The sequence below is a fragment of the Ornithorhynchus anatinus genome, chromosome 11 (assembly GCF_004115215.2).
Source record: "Ornithorhynchus anatinus isolate Pmale09 chromosome 11, mOrnAna1.pri.v4, whole genome shotgun sequence".
Classification (NCBI taxonomy): domain Eukaryota; kingdom Metazoa; phylum Chordata; class Mammalia; order Monotremata; family Ornithorhynchidae; genus Ornithorhynchus; species Ornithorhynchus anatinus.
The window spans coordinates 8,595,651-8,611,502 of NC_041738.1; the positions used below are offsets into that span (position 1 = coordinate 8,595,651).

The 15,852-nt window shown below is 46.8% G+C and overlaps 1 protein-coding gene across 3 annotated transcripts in view; it reads left to right on the top strand.

Moving 5' to 3' along the window:
- The window catches only part of ZNF423 (zinc finger protein 423), a 351,343-nt gene that overhangs the window by 92,123 nt on the left and 243,368 nt on the right, over positions 1–15,852 (top strand). The gene's annotated exons all lie outside the window — the stretch shown is intronic.

Sequence of the window (15,852 nt, forward strand, 5' to 3'; positions counted from 1 at the left end):
TGTTGTCTCTGCTCACTTCCCCTTTCTGCCCTCCTTCACCTTCACCCCTCAGTGCTCCACTTGGTCTTTTCCTGATGTTGTAACCCATGTTACAACTCCATGTCCTGCCCCGTCCAATCCTGCTCTCAACCACATTGAAGCAATGACTCTCCCCACCTTCAACGGCTTATTGAAGGCACAACTCCTCCAAGAGGCCTTTCGTGACTAAGCCCTCATTTCTTTTTCTCCCTCTCTCTTCTAAGTTGCCTTGATTTGCTTCCTTAAGACACCCTCCTTCCCCCAGCCTCACCACACTGCTGTATGTATCCATAATTTTATGTTAATGTCTGACTCTCCCTCTAGACTATAACTTTGTTGTGGGTAGGGAATGTGTCTGTTAGACTGTTGTATTGTACTCTCCCAAGGACTTAATACAGTGTTCTGCAATCAGTAAGCAATCAGTAAGCATGATTGATTGATTGATTGGCCCAGCGCCCCCCTACACCTGTCCCTTTTCCCTGGGTCCTCTCGGTCGGACTCTCCTTGTGGCCTTTTTCTGTTTTGCTTTCCGTTCCTCTTTAAGCTGCTCTTTTCTTCTCCCGGTTCCTCCATTCTTTCCCTCTCCCTTTACTCCCCTCTGTGTGGCTCCCTAACACTATCTCATTCTCTCTTAGTCCTTTTCCCCTTTTTTCCTCTCTTTCTACCAGTCTCTCCCTGACCTTCCCTTCTTCTCCCTCTGTCACATTCTCTTACTCCTTTAGCCTGTGCCGGCTTGCGTGCTTGTGTGTCTATGTGTGTGTGTGTGTGTGTGTGTGTGTGTCTGTCTGTCTGTCTGTCTCTGGCAGGGGACAGGCTGATCCTTTGGCAGCGACTTGGTGGCAGGAGGTCTGGACGGGGAACAGCAAGGGCTCCGACCCCCGCTGGGATCTGACTTCATCCCCAGTTCCTGAAGGATATAGCACTGGAACTGGGGTGTCGAGCCCCAGAGGTGGGAAGGAAGGAGGGAAAAGGATGGAGATTGGTTCCTTCTCAGAGTCAATCAATTCTGTACCTGTGCTGCAAGGGTCTATGCCAAAGTGTGGAAGGGGCACCCTCTCCCTCCCAGACAATTTTGCTGCCCAGGACTCTCTAGGAGCCAATTAGAACATTCAAAGATAAGCAGGCAGAAGGTGGCAATACCGAGTTTAGTTATGAAGATAATAATGTTGGTATTTGTTAAACACTTACTATGTGCAGAGCACTGTTCTAAGCGCTGAGGTAGATACAGGGTAATCAGGTTGCCCCACATAAGGCTCACAGTCAATCCCCATTTTACCGATGAGGTAACTGAGGTACAGAGAAGTGAAGTGGCTTGCCCAAAGTCACACAGCTGACAAGTGGCAGAGGTGGGATTCGAACCCATGACCTCTGACTCCCAAGCCCAGGCTCTTTCCCCTGAGCCGCGCTCCTTCTAGATGAACTAGGGGAAATCCAGATATCAGCCTTTTTTAGGCTTCAATTTTTTTATGCTTCAAATAAATAAAGATTAGTGAGAAACAGCCCTTTCACTGTCTCTTCAAGTTATGTCCTGTTAGGCCCAAGCAATTGTTGGTCCATGGATTTGCCACCTACTTCAGGAGGTTCAGCAAGGAAGCTTTGGGTCACAGTTCATCATCATCATCATCATCATCATCATCATCATCATCATCTAGACTGTAAACTCTCTGAGGGCAGAGAACATGTTTATCAATCCTGTTGTATCTTTTTTAAGCACTTAATACAGTGCTCTGCACTCAGTAAATGCTCAATAAATGCCACTGATAGATTAATTGATCATCACCTTCATCACTATTATTATTAATGGTACTTATTGAGTGCTGGCTGAGTGTGAAGCACTGTATTAAGCACCTGAGAGAGTCCTATAGAAATAAAACCCAGGCCTCAAAGATCTTACCTCCTGACGGAAGCCCCAGAAAGTCCCAGACTAGAGGAAACTGAAGTTTTTGCCTATTTTACAGTATTAACACCAGGAGGAGTTTTTTGAGTCTGGATGTGAACAAGCCCTGCTGGCCAGGAGGGGCCAACTAGTTTGTCTTCCTGCAACTAAGAGAGAGGTTCTGCTCTTCGTATTACTATCTTTCCTCAACCCTCCGGGCTTGCGCTCCCAGAGAAGCGGCATACCCTAGTGGAAAGAGCCCAGAACTGGGTGTCGGGAGACCTGGGTTCTAATCCCAGCTCTGCCATTTGCTTGCGGTGTGGCCTTGGGCAAGTCACTTAACTCCTCCATGCCTCAGTTTCCTTATTTGTAAAATAGTGATTAAACACCTGACCTCCCTCCCTCTTAGACTGTGAGCCCCTCGTGGGGCAGGGACTGCATCTGACCCGATTGTATCTGACCCTGAGCTTAATCCAGTGCTTGACACATAGTCAGGGTTTAACAAATACCGCATTTATTATTAAAATGCTAACAGGCTGGCATTTACTTTGCTGCCTGGGAGCTGAGTTTATTAGGTCCTGTGGTGGAGAGAAGCGGAGCTGCCCCACTGAAAATGCTGCGGAGACAACAAGAGCCAACAATTATGGCTATTTCTCCCTTCCACATAGATGTGATAAAGGCTGCATGTTTGCCGCCTAGATGATACACCCCTTTAGGGCAGAAACCAGAAACCCCTCTGGTGAATTAGTACAGTGTTCTGCTCACAGTAGGCACTCAGTAAGTACCACTGATTACTCTTTTTGTTAATGGTATTTGTTAAGCACTTACTAGGTGCCAGACACTCTACTAAGTGCTGGGGTAGATACAAGCTAATCAGATGGGAAACAGCCCCTGTCCCGCATGGGGCGCATGGGGCGCACCGTCGTAATCTCCATTTTACAGATGAGGGAATCTTGGTATGGAGAAGTGAAGTGACATGCCCAAAGTCACACAACAGACAAGTGGCATAGTCAGGAATGAAACTCAGGTCCTTCTGACTCCCAGGTCCGTGATTTATCCACTAGTTTACGCCACTTCTCAGTATTCTGTTGAACTCTCACAAGCGCCTAGCACATGGTAAGTGCGCAGTAAATACCACTGACTGATTGATTGAGTCTGTTTACAGTGCAAAAGGGATCACCCTCACATTGGAACACAGGGAAACCATTGACATCCTCTCGTTCCGATTTCCTCAGAAGGAAGGATGTTGGGGAAGATGAGAAGCGAGAATCCCGCGGATAAGGGCCGAGGGGAGAGGATCCCATACCCAGAAGTAGTGACAGGCGATCAGCCACTTGCCTCTGATCGAGGGGCAGCTGTCGATTGAGCTGAGTTTCTGGGAGGTGATTGTGAACTTTCAGCCCGCCTGTGTTTGCTCGTCGTGATAAAAGTTACATCACTCATGGCCTTTTAGCAACAAGCTTCTTTTAATCTACCACAGCGAACAGATGCTGTTCTGCAGAGAAGTGTTCGAGTCGCATTTGCTTTTAGATGTGTAGCTGGGGACTTAAGCCAAGAAGGAATCTTAGATCCAGGGCCTAGCTCCACCTGAGCAGGTGATATCTTTCCTGATTTTTTCTCCCTGCCCCTACCGAAATTCACTTTTTCGAAATATTTCATTCTGATGTGCTCTTAGATGAGATAGAGATTCCTTAACAAGAGATGGGAAGGTGGCGATTACCCATATAATTCAGCATCCTCATTTATTTTATGTCCTGGCCTTCCCTCACTTACTAGGCATCACTTCCTTGGGTCGCTCAGAATGTGTAGATTCTATTAGATGGTGAACTCCTTGAGGGCAGGGAGTGGTTATCTTGCTTCTGTTGATCTTTCCCGAACTTTTAGTACAGTGCTGAATCAATGGAGTTTTCCCATTTGAAATGTGGTTTTATCTGTTGCATTTTTGTATGGTATTTGTTGAGCACTTACTATGTGTCAAACGGTGTCCTAAGAGCTGGTGTCGATACAAGTTAATTAGGTCAGATGCAGTCCCTGTCCCACATGGGGCACACAGTCTAAGGAGAGGGAGAAGCAGCTTGGCCTAGTGGATAGAGCATGGGCCTGGGAATCAGAAGGACCTGGGTTCTAATTCTGGCTCCGTCACTTGCCTGCTGGGAGATCTTGGGCAAGTCACTTAACTTCTCTGGATCTCAGTTATCTCACCTTTAAAATGGGGATCGAAGCTCCGAGCTCCATGTGGGACATGGACTCTGTCCAACCTGATTAGCTTGTATCTACCCCGGAGCTTAGAATAGTGCCAGCAGCATAGTAAGTTCCCAAATAATACCATAAAAAGGAGGGGGAAAAAAAGGAAAAAACAAGAATTGAGGCACAGAGAATTTAAATGACTGGCCCAAGGTCACACAACAAGCAACTGGAAGAGCTGGGATTAGAACCCAGGTCCTCTGACTCCCAGGCCCAGGCTTTCTCCACTATGAAAAGACATTCAAAACAGAAGGTGCAGAAAGCATCCCTGATGATACTTAACGACTGGAATGTTGAGCGAATTTGGAGGTGAAGTGCTATTTGTCGTGGAGTTTCCATTTTCTGTCATCTTTGAGATCTAGTCTCCCTCCCCCCAGGCCACCTCCTGTTCCCACTGCTCTGCCTTCCATTCCACCCCCCAACCCCACATCCCCTGCCTCCAAGCACTCAGTAATTGCCATTGATTGATTGATTTCCTGGGTTCAAGGAATCCAGATATCAGATTTTTTATTTGAAATTATTTAAACGTCAGCAAGAGCCATCCCGATCCAGACAAACCCTCTAGAGAGTCAGAGTTTATTTGCCCCCGGTCAAATGACTGTGCTTGGACTTAGCCCACCTGCAAAACATCCCTCTGCTTTACAGCTAAGGTGGGGGGGGCCCATGCCGACCCTGGGTCCTATTGCCTAGTTAGAACAATGCTATAGAATTGTATTATACATAATTAAAAACTAAAATTGACTCACCATAGGTCAGGGATTGTGTGTGTAGGTGTTTGTGTGTGTTTGTGAATCTTCATTTTCCCCATTTTTGCAAATTTCTGTCTTCCACCTAAGGTCTCACAGTTTGTCTTGTGAATTAGCAAGACAAAGGAACTTTATTACAGCCTGGCCTAGTGGAAAGAGCACGGGGTCACCAGTCAGGAGACCTGGGTTCTAATCCTAGCTCTGCTACTTGCCCTGCTGTGTGAACTTGGGCAAGGCACTCAACTTTTCTGTGCCTTTGTTCCTGAAATGGGGATAAATTACCTGTTCTTCCTCCCTCATCTTAGACTGTGAGCCCTAGTTCTGAGTACCCTTTATCTACTCAGTACCCAGCACAGTGCTGAGCACAGAGAAGATGCTGAACAAATACCATCGTTATCATTATTATTCCTGTTCTTGTTATTATACCTGTTATCCAAGCTTATTGGGTATCTGCTAATGATGTTAAACGCTTACTATGTGTCAAGCCCTGTTCTAAGCACTGGAGTAGATACAAGCTAATCAGGTTGAACACAGTCCTTGTTCTTCATTGGGCTCTCAGTCTTAATCCCCATTTTATGGATGAGGCAAAGAGAAGTGAAGTGACTTGCCCAAGATCACACAGCAGACAAGTGGCGGAGCCGGAATTAGAACCCACGGCCTTCTGACTCCCAGACTTGTGCTCGATCCTCTAGGCCACGCTGCTTCTCAAGGTTCCTCCCCACAAGCTACGGCCAGTCCCCAGCAATCTTCTGGGTGCTGACAATGGCTTGAACCATGATAAAAGCACATTTCTGGAAGCAATGGAAAGAGCACGGGCCTGGGAGTCAGAAGACCCGGGTTCAAATCCTACTCGTCCGCCAGTTCGCTGTATGACCTTGGGCTCTTCTCAGTCATGACCTCTGAGCCTTAGAAGCCTCCTCTGTACCTCTGAGAAAACCTCCCCATACCCCGAGTGGATGAGGAGGGTGCGGGTTGTCAAGAGGCCAGCTTGTCCTCCCCAAGAAATGCCTTTTTCCAGAGCCAGATTCTCTCCGTGCATCAGCTACTTGCTCTGGATGGAACCCGTCCTTGCAGGCCCCTCGGGGGCCGTTGAGGAAATCGCTGCTTCAGGAATGAAACGGTCCCTTAGTAGAGGGGTTTCCAACCTTTTTTAGAAACCGTGTCCCCGCGGCTCAGGTCGGGTTCATTACGTAGGAAGGTTCACTCCTGGCGTGGGTTGGTTGCAAAGCTGCCTTCGATTTATAGAGCCGCAGAACCTTCCCGGGATGCTCTGGAAAGGTAGTCCCCAGAGAGCCGCTCTACCGGGGCCAGGAGGGGAATGGCGTTTTTAAAAGCCGGAGGGAGAGAGTCACTGTTGAGCAGGGATCTTCAGAGCCAGTGAACCCAGGGTGGAGCCACCCCTTGCACTGGCTAGAATCTAGAGCCGAAAGTGGATCCGGGTTGGATCTCTGATAATGGGCCACCTTGGGCCCTGGCCTCGGTGGAGACAGTCCCGCTCCAGAGAATGGGAAACTGAGGGCCTCAAAGGTGAGAAAAACTCCTTCATGGTCTCCCAGCAAGGCTGGGGTTAAGCCGGGTTTATACTCCACCATGCAGGCCTAGAGAGGCAGCATGGAAAGAGCATGGGCCTGGGAGTCAGTCACTCGTCTGCTGGGTGACCTTGGGAAAGTCACTTTACTTCTCTGTACCTCATCTGTAAAATGGGGATTGATTCTATGAGCCCATGTGGGACATGTACTGTGGCCAATTTGATTGGCTTGCGTCTACCCCAGCACTTAGAGTGCGTGGAGCAAAGTGAGCGCTTAACCAATACCACAGTTATTATTCTTCTTCTTATGGGAGATGGACCCTCTTCTGTACAGTATCATTTTCTGGGATCGAGTTGCCCTGTCCAGTGTTTGTGGAAGGGACTTGTGGCGAGAGCTGCAGTAGGTGGAAAGGAGGGAAGTGGGGTTGAAGATGATTCTGGTGAGCTCGGAGCAAAGGATGGGAAAAAGAGTCTCTGTTTGGGTCCAAATGGCCTTTGGCAGCATTTCTTCCACCCAGACAATTCAGTTTGTTCCAAGCCAATGGCAAGTCTGACTTTCTCAGTCTGGAGGAGAGTGCTAACAATTGCTCAGCAAGGACACGAGCATCTTCTTCAGTGAATTCTTCCACCCAGACAATTCAGTTTGTTCCAAGCCAATGGCAAGTCTGACTTTCTCAGTCTGGAGGAGAGTGCTAACAATTGCTCAGCAAGGACACGAGCATCTTCTTCAGTGAATTAGGTATGTGGTCAGAGTTTACTATGGACCAGGCACTGTATTAAGCATGGGGGTAGATGCACTACGTACAGATTGGACAAAGTCCCTATCCCACAGTCTAATGAGGCGGGGAGAGAGAAGAGGGATCCTAGTTCCATTTTCATAAGGAAGGCACAGAGAAGTGAAGTGACTCGACTGAGGTCACACAGCCAAGGGAAGGAACCAGCATTAGAATTCGTTCAATTGTATTTTTTGAACGCTTGCTGTGGGCAGAGCACTGTACTAAGCGCTTGGGAAAGTCCAATACGGCAATAAAGAGAGAGAATCCCTGCACACAATGAGCTCACAGTCTAGAGGGGACCCAGGTCCTCTGACTCCAAGGTCTGGGCTCTTTCCACAAGGCCATGTTACTTCCCTTACCCTTTTCTTCATCCATGGGCTCATTTGGGAGGCCTTTTCCCAATCTGTAATTTGGGAAAATTCCACTTGGTGACATAAGGAAGACTTTAATACGTACTGAGCTTTCTGGACAGAATACAGAATCCGTGACAGGTGACTCAGAGAATTCCTCACAGAGGCTGCGGGTAATTGTACCAGGCCAAAGCAGGTGAAAACTACCTACTGTTGAGAGGCTGCCTTAAAAATGCTTAGACGATAGACATTCAGGTAAGAGTCTGCGTGACTTGAAGGTAATGATTTAAGCCGAGTTTGACCCTTGATGAGGGAGCTGATGTTCCACGTTTAATATAGTCTTCTGGATTTGGGCTGCCCACAATGCGTCTTCAACCGCTACACAAATAATTCCTTCATAACAAGTGCTTTTCAGAAGACGTATGCTGCTGACAGTTAATATAGAATTATCGCCCCTGAATGCATTTCTGTAATTACCTCCCAGAGATCTGTCTTTGTGTTAGAAGACATTTCACACTTTAGTAACGTAAGTGTTTGGGGAGAGCACGGGCAATAATTATGAGCAGTCTTTCTGTGAAAATAAACCTAAAAAAATTATAAAAGCTAATGTTAAAATTGGTTAGAGACAAGGATGAATTTATTTTGCATTTTATGCATGTATATTTATTCCAAGTTTAATAACCTTTCCATAAAAGAACTTGAAAAAAAGCAATAAAGAGGCAAAGAGACCTCTTTCTAATTCTTAAGCAATAATGAAAATAAAAATTGATTAAAAGCGACACAATGTTCGAGACAGAATAAAGAAACTTAATCTGAGCACCCTGAAAGGAGACATTTGCCATAATGGAAAATGAAACGACTCACTGAGTGATCAATAAGAAATTAGCAGCATTTAATAAAGGGTTCTGCTTCACGTTGACCAGGGAATGTTGCGAGGAGTTTGAGATCTGAGAAAGTCAAGGTTGTAAGAAGAGTAAGTGCATGCATGCAAGAGTGTGTATACATAAGTAATGCCCATGAAGGTACAAATGCAATGTCGACTTCCTTGGATGTTGTACCCACATGGGCAACACGTATACACACACTCGTACACTCGCGTGTTCACACCCGTGCTCACACACTCACTCATTATGCCTTCTCGACTGTCTCGGATCTCAAACTCCAGGATAACAGTGGTGTTCCTGGAAAACCACACAAACCGGTCCAAATCCAGTTTGTGTCAAAGGTATGGCCTCACAGGTGCCTGACGAGTTGAACTTTGATCTTCGGAGAATCATCACCTGCCCTCACCTCTGAGGTTTCCTGCTCTGACGGGGAGTCGCTCATTTATGAATCTGTCTGAGTGGATCACAGTCAGAGTGGAGTTTCTGTTTCAGTCGCTTAGCGTACAACCCAAGCACTGATGGCAAAATTAAGGGTTTGAAAACAGCTAATTCAGCAACATAAATCAGGTTCAACAGTCCACGTGCAACACATCATTTACACCCAGCTCAGCTCAGAGGGCTTGGGTCTGGCAGGCAGCGTTGTTGATGTCTCGCTGAATACACGCTGACAAAGCCTGGATTGATCGGACTGTAGTGTTTTTAGGCTCCCTTTTCTCGACGTCACGGTGTTTCCCGGTGGCGGGATCAGTTCTGACTTCTGGCTCCTAAATCAAAGTTTCTGGGACTGTTCCAGGACGTTCCATCGCTTAATTGCAGAACTGAAAGATCCTTTTAGGAAATGAACTTCCCCTCCCGGTCACCCCCCGGACCTGGCATATCAGTTGGTTTAATGCCAGCAGGTGGCTAAAGTTAGCTGCGTAAGCAAACCATACGCTGCTGATTTGATTTCTTTTTTTGGGGGGGGGAGGGGAGGGAGCTTCCCTCCCCTTCCCACTCTCCCCGCATGGTTGGGATAGAGTATTTGTGAGGAGAATGAGTTACCATTTTGCTTCTCCCACAGCAGTAACAAAATGGTGAAAAACACTCCATCAGACACGCTTCCCGTCCTCGAGACACCACTTCACTATTCCCAGAAACGCAGCCACTTACCAGTCTTTCTCCATGCCGAAGGAACTTGTTAATTTTTAAAGGTTTATACATCTCTCCATTCATGGGAAACCCAAGCCGGCAAATTTCCCTGCTGTTCAGTCCAGGGTCCTGGCAGAAATGGAAAGGAACTCTGGGAATTAGGAGTCTGGAAGGTGACATCTGAACCAGGACTGGGACCCAAGGTGGCGAGAACCAGCCCTTGGGAGGCTGGGAAAGAATCACATTCTTTTCCAGTCCGGTATCCCACTGAGGAGAAAAGGGTGTGTGTGTGTGTTGGGGGCGGGGGGGTGGGGGGGGGGTGGAGATTCGCCTCGATACCAGTATCAGGCTCCATATTCCAGCTTTTTTTGGTTTTAGAATGCTGCAAGGCACATTCTGTCCCCTCAAGATGGAAACAGTCCACTCACTTTCCTACCTTCTAAAATAGACCATCTTGGGATCCAACCCACACCCCATAAAGTGCATGGCTCAGACCTATTGCCCTCCCGGTCTAGGCATTTCTAATGGGCATTCCTCAAGAACCGCAGGCCCGGGGTGTAATTGGAAGGAGAGAACACTGCAGGCTACTTGGTTAGCGTGATTTATTGTGTGGAAAAGGCATTCCATGGTCCCAAGCCCCCCTCCCTCCCTCGCCCCTGCCCCTCCCACCCCAAACCCCTTTCCTCGACACTGTTCCTACTCGCTCCTACTGTCTGCTGTCAGAATCAAATAAATGACAGCTTGGAGAGGGTGGAATGGCCACAGCCTTAGGAGGTCACAAGGAGGTAACAATATACAATTTTCATGGTTCAAGGGTAGCCTTATCCTACTGTTCTTCATTACAGTACTGCAGCGAGATCAATTTTATTAAGTTGTAAGTCTTGGGAGGCCAACGCCATTAACTCCATGCTGGACCAAATAATTTTTTGTGTGTAAGGATTGTTTTTCTTTTCCTTCCCTTCTCTTTCTTTTCCCTCTCCTCTCTTGGGATGGGAGTGGAGAGCATGAGGTAGACAAAATCCAGTATCCATGAGTAGGGTAAGGATCTGGGAATAAGCAGGGGACAAGCTGCCATTTCCCAGCTGTGGGAGTAGGGTCTGTCCCATCGGATCACCTTGATTCAAGGTGCCCATTGCCCAAGATGGTGGACACTTTCTCTGCATGTGGATTTGCTGTCTTGTCAGTGACTGGGATTGCACTCTGTATCCAGGCTCAAGAGACAACCCCCATCAGAATGCATTTACTAAGTGCCCTTTAGGTGTTGGGCTGGATTCCAAGCAAGTTAAGCGGGCATGCTGTCTGCTGTCTAAAAGCTTTTGATCCAACTGGACATTAGTTCTTAGGGGCAGAAGGTCATCTGAGAGGTCATCTTGCTTAAAGCTTGCTCCGCACTGGTACAGGTGAGAGATATTTTCGGGGACAAACAGAAATAAAGCAGATTGATGCAACAAACGCACAGAGATCATTTTCTGGGGCCTCTGGTCCCCATTTTATCCTCCTGGCAGGGGTTTTTCTGAATCCTCTTTGAATATAGATCCACACCCGCCTAGGAGCTGGATGACTTTGGTTTCTTTAGGGTCACCGAGGGTTTGTGTCTGGGTGGATGTGGGAGTTGGTTGGCAACATGAGGAAAGGGTGTGAACGACTGAGGGTCTCTCTGACATGCAGCTGGTATGATAATAATAGTAATAATGGTAATAAAGACAATAACAATAGTATTTAAGTACTTATTATGTGCCAAGCACTGTACTGAGTCCTGGCATAGATAAAACAGGCTCACAGTCGTAGGGGCATCAGCTGCTGGATAAACTTGGATTTCAGGAGAGCAGGTTATCAACTGCCTTCCTCTAGCCCTTAGACTGCAAGACTGGTGGTTCCATTAGCTTCTGGATGAGCTTGGATTTCAGAATGCTCATTTGTTGCTTCAGTGTGTGATTTATCCCATTTCCCCAGCGTCTTCTGACGGAGTCCCCATCCCTCCCTTCTCTCTTCTCTGTGAGTCCCTGGAGGTACTGGGAGCAAACCCTGAGAGGCCATTTTTTCCAGCCCCCTGCCTTTAGCCTGGTGAATGACTAAACCATCTGGGCCAGATGGTAGCCTCTTTGGCTTTAAAAACACTTTAGGGATGGGATTAAGAAGACAAGACATGCCATATTGGATCAGACCAATGGTTCATCCAGTCTCGGAGACTGTCTCTGACAGTAACAGTGAGATGCTTAGAGCTCCCGAGTGAGTCTTCCCTGATTACCTTGCATCTTCCCCACTGTTTAGGCCAGTGCTTGGCACAGAAGTAAATGCTTAATAAACATCACAATTATGATTATTATTATTACAACTAGACATCCATCTTAACTCTTAAGGATGTTCCATCTAACATTCCTAACTTTTCCCCCCCTCTATCCCTAACTTCCCCTCTATTAACCTCTTATGGACCGATCATTTGTGACTTTATCCAAGCCTCTTTTGAACCTTGCTGGATATTTTCTGTCTTCACAACTTCCTGTGTGTGCAGAAGTGTTTCCTTTTGTTTTTTTGGTGTCCATCACTTTCAAGCTTCAATAAGTACCCTTCTGTCCTGTTGTTTTGGGAGTCACAAAAGAAGCAGCAGGGCCTAGTGGCACTGACCTGGTAGTCAGGAGGACTTGGGTTCTAGTCCTGGCTCTGCCGCTTATCTGCTTTGTCACCTTAGGCAAGTCACTTAACTTCTCTGACTCGGTTACCTCACCTGTAAAATGTAGGTTAAGACTGTGAACCCCATTTGGGACATGGACCGTAACCAAACTGATTAGCTTGTATATTGTTGTGTTGTACTCTCCCAAGTGCTTAGTACAGTGTCCTGCACAGAGTTAGTGTTTAATAAATACGACTGATTGCTTGTATCTACCACAGCGCTTAATACAGTGCCTTACGCATAGTAAGTGCTTAACAAATACCTTCAAAAAAAAAAAAAGCAGCACGGCCTAGTGGAAAGAGGACAGGACTGGGAGATCTGGGTTCTGATTCCGGCTCCGCCATTTGTCTGCTTGTGTGATATGGGGCAGTCACCCTCTATACCATAGTTTTCTTCCTTGTAAAATAAGGACAAAATACTTTCGCTTCCTCTTAGATTGTTAGTCCCAGGTGGGCCAGGGACCATGCCCTACCCGATGATCTAAAATCAATCACAGTGTTCGGCACATAGTAAGCGCTTCACAAATACCACCATTATTATTATTTGGTGAGAACAATTCCACGGTTTCCCTCTTTGCACCCTTCGCGATTTTGTAGGCTTTAAACACGGTCACCCTCATCCTGTGCCTTTCCAGGAGGAGAAGCTCCTGCTCCTTCCATTTACCCTCTAAAGGGAACACACTCTCCTGATCATCCTGGCTGCCTGCCTCTGTGCTGTCTCCTGTTCCACCGTGTCCTTCCCAAGGCGGGGTGACCAAAGCTGCAAGCAGTATTCTGAGAATGGGCCTACCAGGCTTTTAAATTGCGGCAAAACTCCGCCTTAGGTTTCATTTTCTATCCTCCTTCTGTTAATGCCTAGCATTTTGTCGGCTTTTGGGGGGCTGCTCTATGCTAAACCAATAATGTACAGAACAATCCATGCTGATTACAAGATTTCTTTCCTGAGGAGTGCCTGATGGCTTCACGCCCAACATCGTTTGTTCAATTTTGAGCTGTTTCTTCCTTCACGTTTCTTCCTTGCCCTTGCTTCACGTTGAAGTTAGTCCGCCATCTTTCTATAGGAGTCGCTCGCCCATCTGGATAAAGTGAGTTTTCCTCTTCTCAACCAAGATGGGTTTGGTGTGAAGGCCAATTTTCTCTTCCAAATTGTTATAGAGATGTACTAGTAGCAGCAGCAACTGAATTTATTGAGTGACCTCTTGGCACAATGCACTGTACTAAGCACTGGAGAAGGACAAAACAAGGAAGTAGCACATTCCCCGCCTACATGGAACTTTCGTTCTGATAGGGGAGACCGGCATAAAATTATCTATAGAGTGATCAAATAGTAATTAAATGTGTAGTTGAAAAATGTATATAAATGGGGCAGAGGATGGGTACATATCATCATCATAATCAATGGTATTTACTGAGCACTTACTAAGCGCAAATCACTGTTCTAAGCATTTGGGAGAGTGCAGTACGACAGGGTTGGTAGACAGGTTCTCTACGAACATAGAAGGGAGGGGTGGCTGATGGATTTTTTATGACTTGGGCCACTGGAAATTAATCAGGGAAGGCCTGTTGGAGGAGGTGGGCTTTTAGGAGGACTCTGATCTGTCAGAAGCAGGGAGGAAAGGATCCCAAGCTTATGGAACGGTGTGAGCTAGGGAACAGAGTTGGGAGAGTCAAGAACGAGGCACAGCTTGATGGGAAGTCAGTCAGTCATATTTATTGAGTGCTTACTGTGTGCAGGGCACTGTACTAAGTGTTTGGGAGAGTACGGTATAACAATAAACAGGTACATTCCCTGCCCTCAACAAGCAGACACCACAATTTCCCTCAGTAGCTTGTCCCATTCATTCATTCAATTGTATTTCATTCGATCGTATTTATTGAGTGCTTACTATGTGCAGAGAACTGTACTAAGTGCTTGGGAGAGTATAACAATATAACAGACACATTCCCTGCCCACAGTGAGCTTGCAGTCTACAGGGGGAGAGAGACATTAACATAAACAAATAAATTACAGATAGGTACGTAAGTGCAGGGGGGCCGTGTCCCATTGTTGAATCAGCCAGGGAATGTGTCTGTTGTTGTATTATACACTCCCAAGCGCTTAGTACAGTGCTTTGCCCACAGTAAGCGTTCAATAAATACCACCAACTGAATGAATGAATCACCTGGGCAGGTTGGAAGTTCTTCCTTCAGTCTCACCGAATTCTCTGCTGTTGCACCGCGAGGCTCGGTCAAGCAGCCCCGCGGCCGGCGTGGCGGTTCCAGCCACATCCCCAGCTCTGGCAGCAGCACAGTGCAGCCGCCGCTTGGAAATCTCAACCACGGAGTCGGCGGCCAGGCACCGGGGCCCCTCCGGACACCCAACCCGAGCTTACTTCCTTATGCGAAAAGTGTTACTTGGGCAGCAAATTATGTGATAAAATATTTGACTAGAGCTCTGCCGTCTAGGGGGCCATTTAGGTCAAGAGTGTTAAATGTTACCCTTCTGCAGTGCATCGCAAATATTTTCAGCCTTAAAACAAATAGTGACTGAATTTCTGAATCTGAGGCTGAAGTAAAGTACATTTTCAAGCGTGATGGGTTCAACGGCCTTGACTAATTGGTTTTTGAAGAGACTTAGACAATTGTACAGACCCTTCTTTTCTCAGCTTGGCAAGACTAGGCTTTTACTGGCATGTCTTTCTCAAACAAATCGTCTCTTTTAGCCAACATTTACCGTATGAGGGTGCATCTTGTCATTGCTGTCGCCGTTTAACGTGGGAGTGCATCACTCAGTAGAAGGATCGATCCGGGTTCTGATTCCGGCTCTGCCACTTTTTAGCTGTGTGACCTTGGGCAAGGCGTCTAACTTCTCTGGGCCTCGGTTTCCTCATCTGGAAAATGTGGATTCGATACCTGTTCTCCTTCTCAGTGAAATTATTAGCCTTATGCGGGACAGTGACTGTGTCCCACCTGTTAATTTCATATCTGATATAACAGCGCTCGGCGTACGGTAGGTGATTGACAAACGCTATAGGTATTATTAATATCATCATCATCATCATCATATTTATTGACCTGAAGTGTTTCGTCTGTTAGGTTGGGGCAAGCATTGATTCTGGGCCCAACTATATATACAGTGAGGGGGCCCCCGAATTGTCTTCTCAGTCATTTTACACCTTGCAGGGTGATATTTGCACAGTAAAATGGGCACAGGCCCCTTGGAAGTTGCCACACTGTTTTATCTATGTTAGTAGAGATACTACTAATTGCTTCCTCTTCAGATAAAGTTCTGAACATTTGACTGGGATACATTTTTTTATTTGGTATTTCTTAAGCATTTACTCTGTGCCAGGCACTGTACTAAGCGTTGCCTTAGATATAAGACAATCAGGTTGGACACAGCGGCTGCCCCAGTCTCAATCCCCATTTACAGATGAGGTAACCGAGGCCCAGAGAAATTAAGTTTCATGCCCAAGGTCACACAGTAGACAAGTGGCGGAGCTGGGATTAGAACCCAGGTCCTTCTGACTCCCAGGTCTTGACTCTCTCCACTAAGCCACACTATTTCTCCATTTGCACGGGTCTGAAGCTGTTTCCTTCCCCACCACCCAGAGGATATTCTAGAGGCTGATGTTCCCCAATAAAGTGGTTTC